The 25,343-nt window shown below is 40.4% G+C and overlaps 1 long non-coding RNA gene across 2 annotated transcripts in view; it reads left to right on the forward strand.

Annotated features, from left to right (window-relative positions):
- LOC146854969 (uncharacterized) overlaps positions 1-25,343 on the forward strand; it is a 174,348-nt gene that overhangs the window by 79,057 nt on the left and 69,948 nt on the right. For both annotated transcript variants that reach the window (XR_014981261.1, XR_014981262.1), the window contains one exon: positions 15,472-15,620. This is a non-coding gene — a long non-coding RNA (uncharacterized LOC146854969). The remainder of the gene's footprint in view (positions 1-15,471; positions 15,621-25,343) is intronic.

Below are 25,343 nucleotides of genomic sequence, written 5' to 3' on the forward strand. Positions count from 1 at the left end.
GGTCCAGCTGTCGGCCATGCCTTTCCATTAGAAGACCATGGTTCAAAGTTAGACAAATGCTACAAGCCTCTACAAAGGCAACTTTGTCACAGTAATGACCTGTAAATCACTCCTGGGTCTAGCCTCATCCTGCAAACAGTTGTTACCACTACACTCTATGCCAGTGTTTGACACTGCACTGTACAATTCTCTGTGCCATTCTACGACACTCCTCAACTCTATGCTACTAGTCAATACCACACTCCATGATACTCCACTGTAAGTTACTCAGCTGTACTGTACGACATGCCACTTCACTGTACAACATGCCACTACACTGCAGTATTCCACTATACGACACACCACGTCACTCCAACATATAACCCTTTACTCCACTATACTGGTATCAAATGTAGCCTTTTGCATAATGCTTTGCCTCCTAAGACGGCGTGCGTGCATGTGTGGGCTCTCCCTGAAGAGATGCCGAAATGACAAAGGCTGTGCGTTGTAGAGCCTTAATCACCTAAAACGTTTGAGAGTCTGTAGGTAGTGGGTTCGCTTGGAAAAGTTGTGCACAATACGACAGCTGTGCATAGTAGGGGCTTGGTGACCAAATTGTATATGGGCGCGTGGAGGGAGTGGGCTGTCTGTGAAGAGCTCTGCTCAGGGCGAAGGCTGTATATAGTAGGAGTTTGACCACCTAATGGGGCTTGGGTATCTGGAGGCAATGGGCTCTCCATAAAGAAGATTGCACAAGGTGAAGATTGTGTGTGGTAGGAGCATGGGCCTCTATCGTGGCTTGGGTGTTTGGAGGTAGTGGACTCTCCATTAAAATCTATGCTTATTCCTAATGGATATGCGAAGTAGAGTATTGGCCACCCAATTGGGCTTGCGTTTCTAGGGGCAGTGGACTATAGTCTAATTGGTTGCAGGCTGAGTGGTTCATAAATGTCATTGTAAAGTATAGAACCAGAATATCATGTCTTAAATATTGCTTACAAAAATATTACTTCATTTCAGTTAATAGTGAATAATCTACACATAATTGGATGATATTTTGATGATATAATTTCTGGATATTTAAATGATATTTCCCAAATATTACATATGCCAATTTTTTAGTCTACAATATTCTGACCTACAGCTCATTGGAACCCAGAAGAGGCATTATAGAAACATAATACACACTGCTTTTATGTTTTTTTTGGTATTGGCAAGATCTTTTGATTTTACCAAAAATAATATACTTACATATGGAGGGCTTTCAGGTAGCCCTTTTAATCCATTGGTCTATTCATTTGGCATTCATCTTTTGCTTCCACCCACCAAAGTATACAATATGGGCAAGGGTCAGCCCATTTATCCCATTGGGTCATTTCTTTGTGAGTGATTGTGTTCATCCCAAGCTCAGTGTCAGCAGCCTCAGAGAAAGTAATTCCTTTCATTGCCAGGGACATGTGAGCAATTGTTTGCGTCCTTTAAAACAAAATGTTTTAAAAGATTATTTTACTTACTTTCTACTTACCCATAGCCCTTGCCACTGCTTGTAGTGCGCTGTGTAACATACACCCACTGCATTCAGCCCCCACTGTTTTAAAATGAGCTTTCAACCCATTTCAAAATAACTGAATTTGTGTGCTCATGAGTACTCACAGGAATTGAATGTGCTTTCAGTCCATTTGAAACTGGTCACCCTTTGGCCATCTATGAATGTGTTAAACGTTATTACAAGCACATTCAAAGACAGCTTCTTGTGAGTCCGCGCATGTGCATACGCAAGGTGGCCATTCAAAAAAATCTTTTAAAAAACATTGCTATAGCCCTTAGTCACCACCAGACTTGTTAGTTTTGCCAATGCTTATTTATATTGCATGTTTACTTTGGGACAGTGACTAAAACAAAAGGTTGTTATTTTTCAACCAGGCAAGCGTTTATCGAAAACAATAATACCATTCTAGACTATATTCACTGGATATTTGTAGAAAAAAATCGAAACTATGCATTTAAAAATGAAGAATCTTATTGAAAAGCACCTTCAGCTTTGTTAAATGAACCACATTCTGTCTGTAGAAAGGATAGGTCACGACTAAAGGTTTGTATATAGAGTGGTAAAGCTGTGCAGAGTAGTTTGGGGATGTTATCAGAATGATAACTAAGCTCACACAGGGCTGTGTACCCATAGCACATCTTTCATATTTCATGAGTCTCTGTCAATTATGCCTATTTATTACACTGCATTTTGTGCAGTAAGAGCCCCAATCCCCCCAAAAATATATTTTTTCCAGCAGGCAGTTATCCTCGAAATGTGTGTCGAGTGTAGAAGAGCAATATGGACATTCACGCCTTTAATCCTGAATTCCTTCTTTCTCTTTTAGCCAAGCACATCTGGTGCACACAAAAACAGTTAGTGATGAATGAAATGTTTTATAGTTTTTCAAAATATTGTTTTGCCTAAAGTAGATAAATATTGTTGCAAAGTCTATCCTTGGCATCTTTTAAAGTTTTGAGCTTTCATGTACTTTTAGGTGCCGCTCAGAATATTTTGTCAACTTCAAGGCGCTTAAGAAGCTTTCACTGAAGTGAGTTGCCTGCAACAGTCTGCCATCTGTGCTTTTTAGTCAGCAAGGTATTCTGTAGGGAGTCTGATAAAAAAAAGATTTCCTCTATCCCTGTGGCTGTCACTAATTATTTATTGTAACTTTTGTAGAAGGATTGCACACAATACGCAGTAGAAAACAGTAAAACATGTAATTCATTTATAAATATAGTTTGTGGTGTATATACACTGAGAAAAACAAAGTGTATTTCAATTAGCAAATACACCCACACATATAAATGTAATGTATATTATATATATATATATATATATATATATATATATATATATATATATATATATTACCTACTGGCGGTCGCCAGTAGGTAGTTATAGTTAGGACCCCTTTTCCATAGGAAATCCGCAACATTCTATTTTGAATAACTTTGGCGCCGGTCGACGAATCCTCGCGAATTTCTCAAAATAGGTGGGGCGCTACGCTCCGCTCCTACCCTGAAAGTCTCGGGGGGATTCGTCAAGCGGGGTCTGAGATAAAAGGGGGGTCCCAAAACGCGTTTTTCCCATGCATTTTTCCATAGGACCTTTAGACAGGGCTACAGCCCGAACGGCTGAACAGAATTACTAGAAATTTGGCAGAGAGGTAGTCCTCAGGTCAAGGAAGTGCCTTTTGTAGGTTTGGTGTAAATCTGTTCAGTAGATTCTGAGAAAATAGCCTTTAAATCAATATATATATCTGAGCCAGCTTACGGTACGCTTACCGTAAGCTTACCGTACGCGTACGGTGGCGTGCGCGATTCTGATTGGCTCTTAGATCTTAGTAAACATTCCAAACAGCCGAAACCAGGAAGCGGCGGCCGCCATTTTCTCTCTCGCACTGAGAGCTAGGTTGTTAAATAAAACCAATAAACATGTAAAGGGGCTGTTTAGACAGCTCCCACACACATAGCCATGTTGAGGGAGTCCCCAAAGACCCCCCAAGGCCAAAAATGCAATTTTTATTTTTTCGCTAATTTCGCCGATTACGCTTACCGTACGCGTACGGTAAAAAACGTTAAAAAAAAAAACACTATCCACACTCACCCCACCCCCTGTGCTTTTGGTGGCCGCAGGCCAACAAATGCGCAGGGCTTATTAGAGGTGTGAAAAACCACAATATTTTAAACAAAAATAATAAAAGAAAAAATTAACAACACTCTCTCCACCCCACTTATAAAAATTACGAAAAATTAAAATATTACCTTTCAAAACGAAGTGCATCATATGTCCTCCATGTGCGCACGGTGCGCGAAGCGCATCGTGCGTACATGGCCCATCTAGCGTAACGTGGGCACGCGGTGCGCGTAGCGCACCGCGTGCCCACCGTGCGTGCACGGCACTAACTGCGTAAAGTGGGCGCGCGGTGCGCGAAGCGCACCGCGTGCTTACTGTGTGCGCACGGTGCGCGAAGCGCACCGTGCGCGCACGGAACGAACTGCGTTAAGTGGGCGCGCACGCCACGAATGGCGTAAAGTAACTTAGCATTTAAAAAACCGTACAAATTCACTGAAAAAACCATAGGTTTCACACACGTTATAGTTAGGAATTAGCATTTAAAAAACCTTGCAAATTCACTGAAAAAACCATAGGTTTCACACATGTTATAGTTAGCGGAAATTTTACTGATAAAAAACCAGTGAAATTCCCCCGTTATAGTTAGTGTAGGAAACTATAACTCACGCGACCGCAATCTTATGCTGATGACATATGTGTCTTTATGAAAAAAAAATATTTGAAATATATGTATAGCTAAAAATGTATGGAAGAAGACATGGGCAAATAAGTGTCTAAATACAGTATTAGCATCAGCAGAGGATTGCGGTCGCGTGAGTTATAGTTGCCTACACTAACTATAACGGGGGAATTTCACTGGTTTTTTATCAGTAAAATTTCCGCTAACTATAACATGTGTGAAACCTATGGTTTTTTCAGTGAATATATATATATATATAAAAAAATGTGATTAAAAAAAAAAATTAATAAAAAAACCCCCAAAGATCAAAGAAACGTTTTAATCTCTAAAAATCACAGAGATTCACCAGGTATAGTTTAGTTATTTTAAGTAACTATAACTAGTGTCCTTAGGTAACTATAACTCGCCACCCCAGCCATGCACAGTTTTCTCATCGATAAATTAACTGAAAATGTTGCAGTGAGATTATCAGTGATGCAGACCTGCCAACTAAAATAAAATAAAAAGTATGAGGAGATGGTGGGACCTTGGAAGGAGCAGGGCCTTGTGCCAATAAGTACCTACAAGGCATTTTTGCTCCAGCCTGCTCCAAAAACTATCCTCCAAAGGAAAAAGCTTGCTGTGCTGGTGCGGATGTCCGAGTGGGTTTTCATACCCCATAATGGATGTTAGTGGTTAAAAGCCTAAGAAAATGAGCTGTAAAAGTTACTGTTCACGGTAGTTTACAGCTCGTTTTCCTTGCCACCATGTGATAAAGGCTCCTCGTCGGGTGACCGTGTGAAGGGAGCTGATATCGTTGTCAGTCGGTGGCACCATGTGAGTTGGGAGGTCTGATGATGTCATAGAAGATGTGAGTGATGTAATATGTGGGATAATTAGCCGTGCTAGGTATGGCACAAGTTATTACCTTAGGACACAAGTTATAGTTACTGAAGATAACTATAACTGGTGAATTTCTGTGTCTTTTAGAGTTTAAAGCGTTACATTGTTACTGAACATTTCACCTAACTATAGTGTTTCTGAACCTTTGTGTTTTTTCAGGAAATGTCTATGGTTTTTTAACATGCATGCGGGTGATTGACTGCACCTCTAGCGGCCAACCCCCTGCATATGCAGCCAATCGCACTAGCCTTGAAAAATCATAAAATGTACCTAGACCTGCAGGTCTAGTAACTTGAATAATCTACTTGACCTCACTGTGATGTACTTGACCGGAAACTGGTCTCAAATTGAGTGATCCTAGGCAAAAATGTATTTTACAAAGCCGCCTTTTTGGTCATTATCACATTTGTGCGCACCTTCAAATATGTGAGTTGAGCATTTCTTCTGTACAAAAAACTCTTTTGTTTGATTTAATACATTAAAAGTTTGCTTAATTTATAGTAAGAATCTAGCTCACATGCAGGCAATACGTGACCCTTGACTTGCCTCTTAGTTCATTAATAGCATTGCCATCAGGGCGGGGGCAGGAATAATTCTCAGTTCATGTTTCGTGTTTAAAACCTACTTTAACAACTATATTACTAAAGTATGATGTTGTAGTGCACTGTCATTTACAAACAGCACATTTTCCATTGAAATGGTCACAAACCTTCCTACTAACGTAGTTTTACTGAGAAGCTATGTAGCGTATATCTGTGAAATAGGGTTTCAGCTAAAATCTATTCCGTTTGCACATAACCAAATAAAATGTTCTGATTGTTTTCAGTCTATTAAAATCTTTGTTTTATCACGAAGAATTACAAAAAATATGCTTTCATAAATACTGAAATATATTTTGAAATGTTCGTACAGTTCACTTACAAGCTATGTAAATGTTGTGTGTTAGAAAAATAACCTGACACTCTACAGCCTTTCATTGCACATTCTGCACAATTTTCAGCCAGTTCACTTTACAAAATCTTCTAAGGTTGCAGTCAGAGAGAAAAAAGTAACTGTAAGAAGACATAAACTGACTTTTGACCTCTCTCTGAATGCAGAGCAAATGTGACAAGATAAAAACAAGATTTAAAGGCATTTTTATTGCTCATTCACTGTCTGAGTAAACAGAACACCTGTTCATTGTCATCCCAGCAAAATGGGCCAGTAGACCCTAAAAATAAGGTCGCCCTGATAAAATATGACTTAACCTAGTCAGTGGGCAAGTAGATTTCTCGAGGCCTGCCGACTCTGTACGCAGCCTTTGGCCGTGCATGATGGGTGGTTAGCCACAAGGCCATTAGGCCCAGTGGCCATCCCCCCAAAGATAGCCAAACCCACACTGCGCAGAGCCTTCGGTTGTGCAAGGTGGGGGTTGGCCACAGGGCCTGGCCCTTTGGCCAACCCCCCCAAAGGCAGCAAGCCTCACAATGCGTGGGATCCTCGGCGGGATGTGGCGGTGGTGTGGCCAACCTCCCGCAAGTAGTAAACCAAATGCTGCGCGTAGCAGGGGGGTGAGACTTTGGGGACATGGCATAGGGTTGGCCTTTGTCCTCCTTGGCCAAAACATTCATGTGAAGTCCCCTTGCCAAGTCTTAATAGTGCCTGGGTCCAACTTCAACCAAAAAGGGGAGGGGCGCACACCCATTTCCCCCCAAAGACAATCTTCTGATCAATGAAAATATTTTAAATGTTGCAGTAATGTTATCAGTGATGTTATAGAACATATCATAAGTGATGTAATATGTGGGTTAATTAGCTGTGCATGGCGAGGGTGCAAATTTTAGTAACCTTAGGGCAGGAGTTACAGTTATTAGAGATAACTATAACTTGTGAATTTCAGTCTTTTTTTTTTTTTGTTTAAAATGTTACATTGTCACTGAAATTATCACCTGACTATAATGTCATATTAATCTTAGTTTTTTTCAATGCATTTCTAGGGTTTTTCCAATTTTTAATTTTATTAGCATACGTAAAGCCAATTCCTGCCACGCCTGGCCTTTGGCAGTGGATGGTGGGGTTTGGCCACAGGGTCTGACCTGCGGCTAAGCCCTGTAGCTAGCGCCTCCACATGCAGCCAACCCAAAGGCTGTGCGCCTGTGGCCATCCCCTGTGTCCAACCTGTTTGCACATCCCCCCCTCCCCAACCCACTTCCGGCTTGTACCCGGAGCCTTTTTTTAAGTGATTGGGGCCTGTGGCCCCTCCACGAGCCACTTTGTGCCTCAAGGACTTCATCCTCTGGGACCCTGTGTTTTTTTTAATAAGGGAAGAGGAGTACTCTGCCCACTTTCCCGAGCCACTAAGGACCCCGTGGACCCCATCCACTATGGCATTGAAAAAAATAAAGAAATAGAGGTAGGTGGCACAAAGCCCAATCGCCAAGCCAGTAGTTGCCCCGGGAGCCCTATTCCCTATTGGAACAAAAGGTATTTTTAAAGAGGAGGGGGGCATGTACTCATCCCCATTCCACTATGGGCCCCAGGGACCCCATCCCCCAGGGCCTTTTTTTATTATTAAAGGGAGGGGGTGCACCCCAGCTTAGTCTATAGTGACTCTGGGGACTCTACCCCCTGAGCATCGTGCTTGTGGTTGGGTATCCACGGTGCCCACCGGGGGCACCCACCAAATAATACGTTGGTGGCCACAGGAGAAGTTCCAGGGCCCCCAGCTGGCTCCCTGCATGCACACATCCTGGGTGCTGCGGGAGCCAGCGTTGCTTATGCTCAGCGGGAGCAGCTGCTTTTGTTTCCTCCCATCAGGCTTGAGCAATGTGTGTTTCCTGGCCACAAAAGCACAGGCAGAGAAACTAAAGTCTGCTCCCACTTGGCAGAAGCATTTTTAAAGCTCCTGCCGAGTATGAGGAGATGTGCAAAGACGTGCCTGCTGCTACCCGGCGGGAGCTTTAAAAATGCTCCCACTAGGTGGGAGCAGACATATGTTTCCCTACCCACGCTGTTGCGGGCAGAGAAACTATTTTGTTCCGAGCGTGGGCTCCCTGGGTCACAGTAATGGAGCCCACCCCAGGGGATGGAGTCCCTAGGGCTTTACAGGCTCAGTTTGAAATCCCATTTTTTTGTACTTCTGTGTGATAATTTTTTTTTTTTGTAAGATGAAAAAAATGAATGAATTTGAAGAGGGAAAGGTTCTTTTAATTGTGATGAGAGCGAATATATATTAACTTTAAGCTGTCAAACTATTATGTTCCTCTCTTAATTTTGATGTTTTTTATATGTACTTTTGTGGCCCGCGATGTTAGCCTCTCATTGGTCTTTAATATGAATTTCATGTGATAAGGGGTTTCCACTCATGGAAGGAGTATCATGTATCATTTTAAGCTGTTGATTGTTTTGTTTTTATATTCTGATGTATTTGATCTGCACTTTTATGGTATGTTTTTATACCAAATAAAGTATTATTATATAATAAGATGAAAAACAAACTAACACTTTAATACACTAAATAGTTTTATCAGTAAAGCTGCAAGGTAGTGTGAAGGTTTTTGGCCATTTCTTGGAAGTTTACTGTCTGTAAATGACAGTGCGCTACCACATCGTGCTTTAGTAATATATTCATTAACATCGATTGTTTAAAAATGCACTGAAAAACACTCCGGCCCTGATGGCAATGCCATCAGTAAACTGAGAGGCAAGTTGGGGATAATGTGTTGCCAAATGTGGGTTTGATTCTTATTACACATTGAGCAAATGTTTAGTCTGTTTAATCAAACAAAAGAGTTTTGTGTTGTACAGCAGAAATGCTGATGTCAAATATTTGAAGGTGCACTCATATGTGAGACTGAAGAAAAAGGCAACTCTGTAAAATAAAATATTTTCCAATGATCACACAATTTGAGACAAATTTACTGTTCAAGGACATTAAAGTTAGGTCGAGTAGGTTATTCAAGTCACTCGATCTGCAGGTCTTGTAACATTTTTATGATTTTTCAAGGCCTGTTCATTATACATGCATATAAGTAATGTGTATATATATATTCACTTAAAAAACCATAGGTTTCACACAAGTTATAGTTAGCTGTACATTTCACTCGTAAAAAACCAATGAAATTCCACGTTATAGTTAGATCAGGTAACTATAACTTGCGCGACCACAATAAACTGCTGATGACGTGACATATTACATCACTTCTGACATGGTCAGTGACATCACTCATGACATCAATGATGACATCTGAAATGACACATTGTGGTCACGCAAGTTATAGTTACCTGATCTTATAACGTGGAATTTCATTGGTTTTTTACGAGTGAAATGTACAGCTAACTATAACTTGTGTGAAACCTATGGTTTTTTAAGTGAATTTGCAAGGTTTTTAAATGCTAATTCCTAACTATAACGTGTGTGAAACCTATGGTTTTTTCAGTGAATTTGTACGGTTTTTTAAATGCTAAGTTATGTATTTATTTTTAATTTTTGCGCGCACGGTGCTAATCGCGCACCGTGCGCGCGCTGTGGGCATTTCGTACCGTGCACGCCTCGCCATTTTTTACAAAATATCAATTGTTTTTTCCTCCCTTGGGGGTCCTTAGATTTATATATTAAATGTGATTGTTAATTCTTTTTTTTTTACCGTACGCGTACGGTAAGCTTACCGTACGCGCACTCCGATTGTTTTTTCAAATTATTAAATTTATTTTTCATACTTTTTGGTCCTTTGTGAACCCCCTGACGAACGCTAGGGGGTCTGCAACTCTCTTTGTTGCCCCCTTTTCATGTTATCAGCCTTTGTTTTTCAGTGCGAGAGACAGAAAATGGCGGCCGATAGTTCCTGATTTCGACCGATTCGAATGTTTACAGTCATGTAACCACCAATCAGAATTGAGCTCGCGCGCGGCACCGTACGCGTACGGTAAGCTTACCGTAAGCGCACGGAGCGCGCTTACAGATATATATATTGATTTAAATGCTATTTTCTCTGGACCTACTGAACAGATTTATACCAGACCTGCAAAAGGCACATCCTTGACCTGAGGACTACCTCTCTGCCAAATTTCAAGTAATTCTGTTCAGCCGTTCGGGCTGTAGCTCGGACTAAAGGTCCTATGGGAAAATGCATGGGGAAAACGCGTTTTGGGACCCCCCTTTTTTCTCAGCCCCCGCTTGACGAATCCCCCCGAGACTTTCAGGGTAGGAGCGGAGCGTAGCGCCCCATTAGTTTTGAAAACTTCGCGAGGATTCGTCGACCGGCGCCAAAGTTATTCCAAATAGAATGTTGCGGATTTCCTATGGAAACACGGTCCTAACTATAACTATCTACTGGCGACCGCCAGTAGATAATGTGTGTGTGTGTATATATGTATATATGTATATATGTATATATGTATATATATATATATATATATATATAGATATATATATATATATAGATATATATATATATATATAGATATAGATGGATAGAAAAAAGCAGTTACAAACTGAATTATGGTTCTTGTTCAACTTTGATAGTTATGGTTATCAAAGCACACAACACACCATGACTTCTGCCATAATCATGTAATTGCATTTGAGATAGCTGGTGGATTTCATTATGTTTGTACGTAACACCGCAGCTGGATTTCTCACAGCGCACCGCGTTAAGAAGTGTGCAGCCAGGTCTTTGAGAAGGGCCTGGCCTGCAGCCAAGCCCTCAGCCCCGTCCACTGACATCCACCAACCCCTGCAGCATACAACCTTTAGCCAAGCACAGCTGGAGGATAAAGGGCTTAGCTAGTGGCCAGGCTGGCAGCCTAGCTCTCTGCTGTCAGCCAATGCGCATTGCACATGACCTTCAGCCATGTGCACTTGGCCTACTGCCAATCCATGCCTCCTAAACTTGCTGTCAACTAACCCTGTGTGCCTGTCTTACAGCTAGAAACTCCACCGAACACTACCCACAGTCATCATCGGTTGCACATGGCTGTGATCATGGGTTTTTGATTTTTGGTCATCCCACACACTAATCCCATGTGCAAGCATTGACCTAGGCCCGAACTATTGACAATGATAGTCCAGACCTAATCTTGAACTGGGCGTGTGCCCCTAGCTCACTCTCATGCTGGCAGGGTACTACCGTCACTGTTGAGTGTTTCATGTGTGTAACTTGGCAGTGGGAGCATTCCATGGTTAGTGAATTATATTGTCAGGCTTTCACCTTGACATATAAGTAATATTACATTCCAGGGGAACTGTTGAAAGCTAGGTACAATTAGAGGAAGAAGTCGGAAAATGGTAAATGAATTACCAATTCCCTCAAATATTTGGTAATCATTCCCGACTGAAGTTTTTTAATTATTTCCCAGAAAAAAACTCCTGTTTGTGTTGTTTATAATTTCTACAATTAAATTGAACTATTATATTTTTCACAATATTTTTTTCACACTAATTTACAAAAAGTGCACATTTTATACGTGTTAGTTATACAAAACACCAAAACACTCTCCAATAAGTGTAATGACCAGACAGTATGGACTTTCTGTGAACAAACACAATTATTCTATTTATTTGGCACAAATGTGATAATATAGTAGTACAGTCCAAAAAGTTGTAACACATAGTTAGTAACTTAAAACACAGCCTTCGTTCATGTTGAGATATTCAGAAGAAGCACAGCCAACGTGTTTCATCATCCCGTGACTTTTTCAAGGCTCACGAATGGTAGTGAGGCTAATTAATACAGTTCTTCTTCTTGTCCACAACACGTTGCAGTGAATGATCACGCTGTAACAGATTTGTAGTAAAAACAGCGAGAGGCTTCAGGTACTATCGTTTGCAAGGAAAACTGTCCACCTCAAAGAAGGGTAGTAGCACCAACAAAGTGTCCCAAGCAGAAAAATTTGGTTTCTGCAAGGTAAGGCATTAGGGGCCAGATGTATGACCCTAAATTGCGGTCGTAAACCGGCAATCAGACCGTTTGCGACCGCAATTTAGGGCATGGCCATGTGCAAACCTCATTTTGCGAATCGGTAACTTTTACTGATTCCCAAAATGAAGGTTCGCGACTTGCTATTAGGAAGGGGTGTGCCAAGGGCTTCCCTTCCTAATAGCGACTCTGTAGATGCCCTATTATATTGGTCGTATTTCTTGATTCCACCATAAGAAGAATTCACAATTTCATAGCTATATGTTGGATAGGTTTCTAAAATAAAGATGACACATTTCGGTCCTTATTCTTTGAGTCTCTACAGGACTGTCTCAAGGACCTTAAAATGATAAACTATCATAGGTTCTAATTTTTTCAGACAAGTTGATCCCCAGGCTGTTATGAAGGGGCATATTATGTTACTATTTAGGAGGTTATGGAGTTGTCTATCCGTAACCTCCAGCTATCCATGAGCTGTACCCACTCAGTGTGAATCTAGACAGTGACCGTAAGCGGGAGACCTATGTCAGGGTGTCACATGCACCGTAACACCTGGGTCATAGCATGTGTTCATGCAATAGGCTGAGGGTTGTTAATGATGTCATTTAACATGTCATGAGTGATGTAATAAGTGAGGCTTAATCAGTGCATGATGGGGGTGCAAGTAATAGTTGTATCGCTAAATTAAAACTATTGTATTTCAATGATTTTTTTTTTTAAGCCCGCTCAGATCTCATTCAATCACCTACCTATATTGTCACTTTAACCGTTTTTTTCGGTGAATATTATATTTAAGTCAGATTATGTATATTACAGAATGTTTCGGGTCTACAATGAAAAGTGTAAGGCGGCTTGCCCTTCCTACAGTTGTCCCCGTACGAACACAGTATGATGTCTTACATGTGATCGATTACTTAAAGTGAGTTTCCTAAGACCCCTTCACTTCCGGTTTCTGTTGCTCTGACTCCGTGAACATGGTGCTGGGCAGGCTTGTCCGAGGTCCTTCTTTGCTTTGATTATTCTGTCGCACTTTTCGAACATACGAACTTGTTTTTGTTCTATGAAACGCTAATCACAACAGGAATCATTGAAGGGAAATAGGTTACTTCCTGAATGTGATGTTCTTACGCACAGGATGACCCGAGACATCCCTCCAAAGTGTCTTGGCTGTAGATGTACCTTGAAGCAGATGTTTTTAAGGGCAGCTATCCAGACCCGAGCGGTTTATGGTCGAAAGTCCCATTGTAATGTTAGAACAAGCTTGGAAACCTGTCCTTGTGTAACCTTTGTTGCCTGCCTTTATTATTGATAAAGGGACGACGGCAGCTGCTCTTTTCAGTCCATGTTTGTTTGCTTTGGTCTGTCTGTGCTCTGATGGCCCAGCAGTACATTAAGAGCCTGAATACAAAGGGGGATGGTGAGTGGAAGAGCCAAGCATATATCCGTGCATTTATGGCTCTAAAAAATGAAGCGCAGGAATATCGAGGTTTGTCAGGTGAGACTGTTACAATCAGATGGAAAGCAACAGACTTCCTGGACCGGTGGAATGAAACCACTAGCACTATTTTATAAAGCAATATTGTAAGGCATTGGTGTGAATTATCACTACCGCTAAAAAGACACTGCACATAAGAGTTTAAATAGTGCAACATATTAAAGGTATAGTGCATAATTAACACCATAACAATAGAAACATACCTTATACTGTCTGCATAAACTGTTGTGGACCATCAAGTGAAGGAACTTTGCCTGCTAGAGCAAAGTTGTCCCTCATGGCACTCGGGTCTCCTAAAGTCCTGAAGGAGAGCAGGATTTACAAAGGTTCTCATCCTGGTGTGGAAAGTGCAGGTTTTCACACCTGTCTTTAGCCAGGCAGTTGCCTTCTTCCAGTCGCTTCATCACAGTTCAAACATTCGTATCAGTCATTAGTGAAAAGTACCCTTTACACTCAAGACATCCCATTGCAGTCCTCCATCTGTCAGTCTTCAGTTTACTTGGGCAGGCTTCGTCATCTTTGAAGGGCAAATGCTTCAATTCTCAGTACATCATTTGCACCCCCTGCAGAGAGATTCTGAAATCCCCCAAGAGATCAGTTCTGGAAGGATGAAGACAGTCTGCACTATATGGCCTCGTGGCCTCTTGTATCTAAGATATCTTGATGAATACATATTCCTGAAGAATCATGGATCCATCACAAATATTGTTATTGGCGGTAAATAACTGCTTCTTTTTGCTGCACGCACAAGCAGTGTGGCAAGAGGTCTGTCTTTTTGCCACATTTGGAATTAGGAGCAAAGCATTTATTTCACCTCTCCCTTGATATACCCGGAAAAGGTAAAATGGAGTTTTGCAGGCAATCAATAGCAGTTTACTCTGACTGAATGTCCATTGTCATTGGTTATAATAGACTCCACTGTGTATTCATAATCTTTTCCTAACTAATTAGAAATGTCATGGCCTTAGTCGGTCACATCGATGGCGCTGCTTCACATAATTAAAGGCTTTTTTATTCTCATTGCACTGGTACCCGGGATTACCAAAGACTCATAAATTCATCCACCTTTACCCAGTCGGGTCTAAACTAAATGATCACCCAGACTTCATGGTATTAATGCTCCCTTGGTTTTTTAATCTTATGCTTGGATCACCCTACCCCCATGAAAGGGCCTCTGCAGAAATGCCCATAGTTACTCCCATCAAACTGTGCCATGACTCCAGTGCCGCCTTTTGGTGTTTTCATAGCATCTGTGCTAACACTGCAACAATTTTAAGGTCTTGATCAAGATAGGGCTGATAATCTCCTTTTGGGTGTTAAACGTAAATTTGCGCCCAAAACAGGTAACAACCATGAATTGAGTGAGCAAACAGGGTACATGGTGTTTGAGCGCTTCAGAATGGAGAGTAGCATGCCGTGCTGGCTTTTCCCCCCCCTCCCTGGGGTATGACAGAGGTAAAGGGGTGCAAATTGCTCAGCTAGCGCTAACTTAAGCAAGCAGGTGCACAATCTGCATCTGCACTTTGCGGCCCCCGCGTGATCAGGGCCCAAATATACCATCAAAGCCTAATATTTGAGAGCACTGTCATTTTTGTTATTTCTTTCTTTTATTTATTTAACAAAGATTGTGTAGAGAGATGATTAAGTACTTGACCCTCTCAATGTCTTATTGCTTTCATATTAACCTTCTATGTATCTATTAATTTTCGTTGTTTTTATTTAAAACAAGCATTCGCATATCATGTCATTCATAAGAAGTTGAGTATCTGCTAATACCTGTTCAGCCACTAAGCTTGCTATGTTTTAAGTTTGATGTTATCTCTCATCATGCATATTCTGTGTTTTTAAATGCCATTTCATTGTATTTTATGCACACTTAATATGCTTAAAACATCGTGCCGATATTTACATATCAAATATTTTTTATCCACAGGCCTGTTAAGAATTCTTCATTCTTTTCAACTTTCATGTGTCCTCTGAAAATATTCTGGAACCCCAAATGTGATTTTCTCTCTTAGCAAATGCAGCTGCCACAAAGTCTATTCAGCAGAAGTTTGGGGTTTGTTTCTGCTTCAGTAAGTGGTAAGCATTCAAAACATTTTGCATGCAAATTTTGATATCTGTAACAAAGTTACATCTAGATTTACGTACAGCTTTGGGTTTGAGGACATAAGCTGTTGTTTTTACAGTTCATATGCTGTTTTTCTTCTTAAATAAGCTCGCTAATGCTTCAGATACTTACCAGTCACGTGGAGTGTGCACCTCCCAGGCAGACATCCCCAGAAAAGAAACAAGCATTTGCCAATGCAATAGGTCTCGCATTTTAGAGGGTTTGAGCCATTGGCATTGTAAATGACAATGCCTTTTATTTGTGTTTAGAAAACCTGCAAGCGCTGCGTAAACACGCACTTTGTACTTAAAGTCGATGCTTATGAGAAACAATACTGGCAGTAAAAGAGGCACAGTTATTGCCAGCCCTGAGGATTCCTTCCTGCCCGGCTGTAACTAGACAAATAAAAGAGCAAGTGCCCCCCAACAGTAAGAGGTAGCTGCCCATAGGCCCGTAGTGCTGCTGCCGAAACCAAAGCGGTGAGGGACCTGGTCACTCGACTCAGTGCGATGGGCCAGGTGTGCAAGTGGCCAGGTGTGTACCCTGTAGGCCCAACAACTCAGAGACCTCTCCTTGTCCCGCTCTGGTCTTCCTGACCTGGGAGTCTGGTCAACTTGCCACACCTCCTCCACCTGGAAAACGGGACAACGGAGGAATTCCTCAGCTTCTGTGTAGCAAAAAAGGAAATACATATGTTCGCCATCAAGATTAAGCATGGTGTGCCACTGTATATCAAGTATCATTTTAATAAAAAAAATGATGTGGCAAGCCGCGCAAAAAGAAATGCATGTGCCCCCATTGTTCCAGTTAAAATGCGGCATGCCAGTATGCTTGAAAAAGTTTGTTGAGATGTGTTAAGATAACTAAAGAATAAGGCGTTTCCGCCATTTGTGAAGGTGAAGCGGACTTGACGCACTGCTTTACTAAGAGATAGACAGCAAAAAATGCTTAATAATAGTAATTTTAAAAAAAACAATAAAAAAATCATGTGCTGTACAGCAACAAAGCGCAGTGCCCGTTTTGTTAATATAAAAGCGGGTGCCATGCTGAAACTTAAAGCACAATGACTGTGAGCGGGTTGGGCATGAGGGTCTGCAAGGCTCCCGAGTGCAATTGTGGAGAGTGGAGATTGAGCTGAGCATAACAAAACAAATTTTGGGATGCCGTTCTCAAAAAAGAGGAAACAAAGCCGTAAAACCACAGTGCTTAAATATATATTCTAGAGTGAGCAGATTTAATGGCACGACCTCTATTCTTGAAAAGCAAAACCTAAGATAAATTGGTTTGCGCTGCTTAAAAAAAAACAGTTGCAGGAAAGCATGTCGTAAGTGGAATAGTAGAAACTCATTTAACAAAATAATGCTCCTACACTGTAAATAAAACATCCCGAGTAACAACACAAGTAAAAGGGAGGTTACAAAAGTAGAAACGGTGGCACTAAGGAGGGACTACTAATTCTATTGAGTAATCAAAAGCAACCATTTAGAAAGGACAGTAACAGGAGCCAATTGAAAAGATGGGCTGAAAATGGGTAGAGCTTCAAGTCTCTACCTGAATACAGCATGGCTCGAAGAGACAGCACAAGCGCTGCCTAGGCAAGACTTAAAAAAGGCTGATAGCAGCTAGAACCTAGAGGCAGCCCCACAGTTTTCCTGTGTAGACTGCCAAAGCCACCTACCAGACAAATCTAGAAGGCCACATCTGGCAGGAGGGCCACAGCACTTTAAGGAACTTGATCAAGATTACATAATCACAGTAATGAGGATGCAATAGAATTAGCGTAAATTAAATACAGTTAAATAATTGAAACATTATCTCCGTATCATATTCTTTGCTCTAGTCCTTACAAACAGGAGGATATAACAAAGAATCACAGCTTCTTTCCCTGTGAGAAAGCTAACCCAAATAGTTCAATTTGTACTTTTTTTTTTAAATTAAAGTCCTACTGTTAGAAGGGTCGAAAAGACACTAGCACTAAATTGAAATCCCTAATCTCTCCCACTTCCAGTCATTAGTGAGAAATAAAAGTCAAGAGGGACACGGTTGATGATTAAACAAATATTCCCAATGGAGGTTCCCTTTGCTTCAACCCAGGAGGCTGTTAATGCAATAAGAAGAACTTCTAGCCTAAGTATAGTGACAAAAGTAGCCCTCCCAAAAGGAGGAGTTCAACCTCATGTTAGAGCACCGATTGAGCTTTTCATCCAAGGATTGCCCAAGGTACTGCAAGCTCTGAAAAAGGCATTGGATAATACGGCTCTTGACAGTAAATCATATTATTCTGGGCAAATCATTTCATCTTCCTGAACCTAAAACTGTAAGAAATATAATGTATAAATCCCCAATGTAGCTCCATTGATATATGGCCTAGTTCTCACTACATTAATGAAAATTAATTGAAGACAGACATAATTTTCATCAGGATCTGGTTCCAACCTCCTCATCCTCTCCTTTTTTTTGTAGCTGAGAGTAGGCAAGTACAATACTTATGCTGATGAATGGTCTGAGGGGAGCAAACAGATGGACGTGCGTCAGTTTATTCTTATGTTTCCTTGAAGATTTCATCTCAGGCGCTTCGGCAGATTTAGGCATAACCAGATTGCCTTTGGCGCTAGCTTCTTGGGGGCTGGTCAGTGCCATAACACAAGTAATAAAGTAGTTTTAACAGAAGGCTTCGGCACACAATGCAAAGTACCGTTTTCATGAATATTCCAATAATGAAACTTTATCATCTTCAAATCAACCCTCATAACTTTTGTTTTTAATGTTTCTTCTCTTATTTTTTTATTTTAAATATGATTGTATCATATATTATGAAACAATGTGTTTCGCAGTACACATTATGTCATCAGGGCATTATTCCCATTCCTGTCTAAATATTTCAAAGCAGTTCTGAGAAAAGTGAAAAAGTAATAGAACTCGTAGCCCAAAACACATTAAAGACTACTATGAAAACTAGTTTAAGTGATATCGTATCCCTTTCCATATTCAGTTGTAAACTTTTCGTGTTGTTCTCAGGAACTCTAATACAGCAGAGACTACATTTTTTCTCTCAGATTAAAACTTTCTCTGAGTTTTTATGTAGGAAATGACATGTTTTTAGTGAGAGAATATTTACATTGTATTGATGACTCCTCTTCTTTTCACTGTTCACATTACCAACCTCGTATATATCAACTAATACTTTAAGACAGTGCTTATTCCTCTCCTTTAAGTCTCAGTTTAGAAAAACAAATTACAATTTTTTTGTGGAGATGTGGTTGGCTAATAATTTCAGTAAGACTAAATTTACCTTTTGCTAAAAAGATTACTCCTTGTTTTCATCACTTTCAAATCTGTCTGTTTTGTTTGTGCACAGCTATTTGAGTACAGTGTGCTACATAGACGCTATAGTAAAATGTGTTCATTACAAAATAAGAATCTTTCTACCTGTGTATAAGTATTCTTTCTTTCTCACTTATGTGTGAGCCACACTGTAAGCCAATAGATAATTTTCTATCTGTATCAGTCTGTTCATAACTGGCGTTTTAAAAATTAGAGAAAAGGGCTTTCACAATCACTAGTTTATGTGATAGTTACTTCTATAAAAATGTGTCTTCCAAATTGTTATCTTACGTTTGTAAAGGTCACAAATGGGATATAGTATTCCTGTCCCGAATTTCAGCATCATTTGACAATTTTGAAAAGGCTCTCATTGTTCAGTGTGACTGCCACAGATGCAAGATGTCTGCCACCACATGTTTGTCAGCGAATCCTTCCAATATTACTGACACTTGCTTAAATATAAAATGAATGAAAGTATATACATTTAAAATAAAAAATATATGGTGGTTGCTAACAAAATACATTCTCACTGTGATAATAACATGATTTTACAATGATGGTTGTTATCCTTATTTCTTTGAAATGTGGTCTAATTTATATAAAATTATATAGAAAAGTCACTACGTCTGATATCTTGCAGGAATATATTAGGTCCCAACTTAAGATCTATGCCAATGTACTACTCTCTCATATTGTTAGTTGATTTATAATTCTCTTAATTCATGCTTCTAAAATATTCTATCTTGAGTTGTCTGCTGACCGTATATGAGAAAAATACTAATAATATACTAATACCAAAAGGGTAACAATTAACATCAGTTTCATTCTCAAATTTAACATGTTCAGTAGTTCATTTAAATCAATTTTAAAATAATTTTCCTTTTTTAGCCCCTCTTCCATTGATCTTAATTTTCTAATCCAGAAACATAATTTCAAGTACATATTCCCTTCTCTTCTATCTTTGGGAATATGGACGATTCCCACAAATGTTATTATGTTTATATCTGTTCTACTGTGCTCTTGTTCCCTGCGTGTACAATTCAAATATTTTTCATCAGCTTTTTTGTAATGCTCTTTTTGCTTATCTGAATGGGGATGAAGTACCACAGTTTGCTGGCCTGACCTGAAAATGAGCGCCCTATGAGTTCGGTTTAGTTGGAGCATGGAGCCTTAAGCTATGTGAGTATTTTGAAGCAGAAAGTTTGTCTTGGGTGTTTGGTATGAAATGTTTGTTGAAGGTAATATTGGTCCTCTCGCTTGCATTGCTTGGTGTGTTTTGCACATTGCTTTGAGTGCTATTTGGTGAGACTCAGGATGCCAGAGGAGGTCTAAAGGGCAGGGGTAGCTGCTGAGATTTGCAGCCTTCATAATTTGGCAAGACGGAAATTCTGGGCTCATATATATTGACATTTGCTTAACCAAGACAAGAGAGTACAAGCTCAGCTGTTGCATTAACTCTTCAAGGAAGCCTAGGTCATGCACTATCCATCTTAGGGCTCTGAACACATTTGGTGAGGATCTCACCACAGTGTTTTATCTGTGGTTCTAGGGTAAGATAAGCATGTAGGAAGATTTGCAGACTTTTTGCTGTGTTTGATTAGGGGAGGCAAGGTGCTTGCCAGAGTCTTCATTGCAAGCTAGAATGTTGTGTTCTGGTAGCCACTTTCGACTTGTGAGGATTTATGTTTTGTCCTTGATGAATTTAAGATGATTGGCACTCAAGTCTGTTACAGTGATCAAACATGGAGCCAACCTAATGTCATGGTGTCATTGTCAATGAGGTTCAGAAACGTAATGTCATGGTGTCGTCAATGAGGTTCAGAAACGTGAGGATGATCTAGAAGTTATCTGCATCGTTAAATCAAGATAGACAGAAGGATTGAATCAGTCTGGGCGGAGGCCTGAGGTAGATGTTGAACAGAAAGGGAGAAATGTTTGAACCCTAAGCGACGCTTGACCTGGTTATCTTGCCCCGATTGCACCTTGCACTTGCTTAGGTAGCTGGCCACAAACCTGATAATGAAGATCAATCTCTGTTATTTATTCATGAAATACTTACTAATACTCTGAAGGAAAAAACATGGGTGCTTCATTGCATTGTAAACATTTATTATATGTGTGGATTATCTAGTTTATGCTCAATGCGTTTCACTCATGGTCTTCTTCAAGAGCAAGCCTAAAGAACCGACAAAAACCATGAACTTATTCTTATTTGTAATAAGAACAAATTAAAGAAGCTAGTACTTATTGTATTATGCAAAATAAGTTATATGCTTGCAAAATAGTCTATATAGACATCCGATGTATACATTTGTGTGAAGCTATTCAAATGTCATGCATCACAGTAATATATTAAACAAATTGTTACATACCAAAGTCCATATTACCAGCTGCCTTGTGACATACTTATGGAGCCGTATAGTAAAGTTACATATAACTCTTGTAACAGGCATGAAAGTAAAAAGTGAGTCACTATCCTCTCCTGTTTATATATTTATAAATATATTTTCTTCTTTTCTGAGAGTGAACATCATTTGTATGGGTGCCTTAGGTTGGAAATACATGCTACGTAAAATTGTTCATGTTCATCAGTGGCGCTCGACGTAAGTTTTTTTTTTTTATGTGCAGTAATATATACCGCTAACTCGATTCAAAGGTATTGGAGCACTCTACATGAGCACCAATTACATTACACAAGGATACATTCAATTTTATGTTTTTCAAGCGCGTGAAGATTACGTGATTTGCTTAGAATGTTGAGCCGATGCTGAGACGCAAACCTGGTTCCCCTGTTCTGCAGTCGGCAGCTTGGGCCATAGCGCCACATTCTCTCCCAAGGACTCTCACTTTTAATTTTGACTGGTACTACTACATCTAGTGAAACAATAATAGGAAGTCTCGGTTAAAGGGTATGTTTGGCTCATTTTCGGAGCTAAGTATTCCAGCCACTACCTTTTGCTGGTGTAACACGATTCAGTGAGTCACATCCTCGTTACGTTTGAGGAAAGGGCAACCATCAATACTGGTATTTTTATCATCTGACCAACACATGGTGTCACTCCAGTGGTGAATAAAAGCCAAGTAAATCCTATCCGATGCTAGTCTGTTTACGCCCTCAGGTCGAGATAAGACTGTTGAATGTTACACTGAGCTGTTAGTTATTATAAACTTGTGGAAGTTATGAGTTTCTTACCTGCTATTAAAATAAAAGACTGTGACTCTAAAAAAATGTAATGAAATATGGTTCTCATTGTAGCTAATATATTCTCTGGTGGGATACCTTGTTCGAATGCTTTACACAGCAAAATCCAGTGTTAGTTATTCTTAAAAACAAAGAAATCCTTAAATGATACCATGCCTGCAACTTTAAAGAGGTTCTGTCTCCCCTAAGTTCTCATTAGTTCCGGGGTTTGTGTTTTGTAAAGCCATAAGGATTAAACTAGACAAATATATTGTTGGATTGTGTCATTATACCTTGACCTCTCCGAGTCATAATATTGTTTATTTGCGTTGTTTACATCGATTTCATTGTTTAGCGGTTCATAGAAAACACGTAATTTCTATTGTCATTAAGACCTGCCGGTTGCAAGGTATTTAGATATATGCTCTCTATCCTGTCACAGGCTTCAAAATCCCCCAGGCTAATTGCCTCACCAGTTTTTGGGAGGTGAATCTTGTGCCCCTTAAATGTATTTGGAGCATTGTATACAGTGTGTCAAACATGAAAATGTGCCTTGTTGATTTTGATTCTTTGTGTCATACGTATTTCCAAATTAGGTGTTTTATGTAATTGTTTCTTTTAAACACCACTAGAGGTGGTTCATTGAAATCGTTCTTCAGCTTACCATCACATTCTATGAGCTCCAGTATTTCATCAGGGATTTGTGGATATTTTTGCTCTGAGCAGTGTATTTCAAAACATAAATTGGTCTTTTCTGTTAGATCGCCGTATCGTTTTAACAGTGTTTCTCTTTATTGTGTTTTTTTTTCTTTTGCTTTTACTAATGACCTAATAAAATATCCCCTTGCTCTGAATTTTTTTTGTAACATCTTGTCTTCTTGTGACTGATGTTCCTCTGTTTCTGAAAATAAATCTATTTATCCGCAAAGTTGTAAGCACTACAGAAGGTGAGTCATCAAACTGCTTGGATGAATGCTCTTTGCATCAAGAAGATTATTTAGATCTGTTTCGTAGTGTACAGGACAGTTTGCCACCTCCCATTCTTGGTTTTAACCCGTATGAGTAGGAATTCATGAATCTTAAATATATTCTCACTAATTTCCTCTAGTTTTCATTCTTCAAAACTTCTCCTCAAATCTGCACTTGAAAATAGTAGCATACTCTGGTGTTGCTGATAAGCCCATGGATGTTCCCAATACCAATCGCCTGCAAGTACACCACACTGATGGAGCGACAACTTATGTAAATTCTAGGAACTACATTCAATGCAGTTTCTATGAACAGTACTGCTCCACACAACGTAGCCAGGATGCCAGTATCCTGGCTGTAGGCTTTGGAGTTGTATGGTGAAATGGTGTGCTCCTGTTAGTGAGGATGAAAACCGTCCAATCCATGGCATTTTGTATTGTGGTCCGTAGTGTTGTGTATTGGGCCACAATGAATGCAGCACAGATGTTTAGTTGGATCAGGGTCACTACCCCATTTGAGTCAGCTGCATTCTTGCTCTTCCTTCTTAGAGTCTAGGACAAATTCTGTCTGTTCTAGGTACGGAATCATGCCTAGGTCTCCGAAAGTGTGTTGTTTTAATTCAGTGGATTAGAGTGTAGAGAGAGAATCCCCTTTCCTATTCGATTAGTTTTGACAAGAAACATATGGTTCCTATATGTCTGCAGTTGCCAGGGCTATTTGAATCTGTGCCTGGTTTCATTTGAAAAGGTTGAGTGAAAGGACACCTGAGTTAATTTGGCATGATCCCTGTGGTAAGCATGGCATTGAAAAACTTTTGTGCAGCGTTTGCAATAAGTTTAATTGATGTGAATTCCTTAAAAATGTTCTATGGCCATGGGTCGGCTTGTGATCCAGATTTTACGATGTTAGGGGCTGATTAGGATGGCGAGCGGACTTTAGTCTGCCCGCCATCCCAGTGGAAATGGGACCGGCCGCCAGACATTTGGCGGTCCCGCAGCCCTGATTAGGATGCGACCGCCACCCTGGTGGTCGCATCCTGCATATTTGACATTGCGGCGGGTGCTGCGTACAGCAGCACCCGCCGCAATGCCAAAATGGCATGTTGTGCATTTGCATGCACAACGTGGCAGGCACCGCGCGGTGCCTGCCACCTTGTGCATGCAAATGGAGGGGGTACCATGGGTACCCCCCACGCCCCCACCCCCCAGTGCCCGCATAGGCCCCCAAAGAACAACTCCGTCAGCCTTTCATCGCCATGGAAAAGCCTTCACAACACACCATCCTAAATTTGGATGGCAGTCCCTGCTAGGCACCGCCACCATATTAGGGGCCAATTCCACCCGGCTGGCAATCGGGGCGATTGCCGATCGGCGGAAAAGCGGCAGACTCACTTTACGTCCGCCACAAAACCCAATATGGTGGGGGGGGTTACACTTGTTACGATGTCGTGGTGGTCGATGACATCATAATGAGCCCCTTAGTTCTTTAAATGACTGAGTTGACATGGGGGATAAGGTATTTAAAGGGCTCCTTTTGGTTTCTCGAGATTTTGGGACTGGTTTGGTGTACATGTTGATTTTTGATATTTTTGACCTTACCAGAATGTGTAGCCCTATTGCTTTTTGCATGAAATAAGATGTCAGTACACCACAGAATGGTTGGGAGGGAACTGTTTAATTTGAGCAATCTGTTGGGTTATGAGATCATTCAGAAAACCTGTTTTGCGGGGCACAATTCAAAGTTAAGGCAAATGGAGTAGGATTATTTTCTAATGGTTTATCTGTACATGTGTAGTTGATTGGCATAATTATTTCTACTCCCCAAATCTAGTCGAATGTGGATTTCATTTCTGTGGGATGAATGTGGTGAGTGCTTTTATCAGACATTCATAAAAGTTTGGAATCATAGTTGTCAGGAGGCAGAAGGACTGTTCCAAAATCTTCCAAGCACGAGCTAGAATTCTTGGGAACAGTCATTATTTGGAGCGGTGTTATTTGGATATTGGTTTCAGTGTTGAAAAGAGTAGCAGGATGGTTGCTCCATGTCAGAGATAAAAGTTTAAAGTCTCCTGTTATTAATCCATTTGTTAAAGTTCATGTATTGAAATTGCTTTGCACAATGAGGTTAGGGTGGTTTAAGCTGAGAGTAGCAATTGAGCAACAGGAATGTCTTGCGAAGGACTTGCTTTGGAATGTGAGATGATAAATTCGTTAGAAGGACA

This window comes from Triturus cristatus, chromosome 4_1, assembly GCF_964204655.1.
Source record: "Triturus cristatus chromosome 4_1, aTriCri1.1, whole genome shotgun sequence".
Taxonomy (NCBI): domain Eukaryota; kingdom Metazoa; phylum Chordata; class Amphibia; order Caudata; family Salamandridae; genus Triturus; species Triturus cristatus.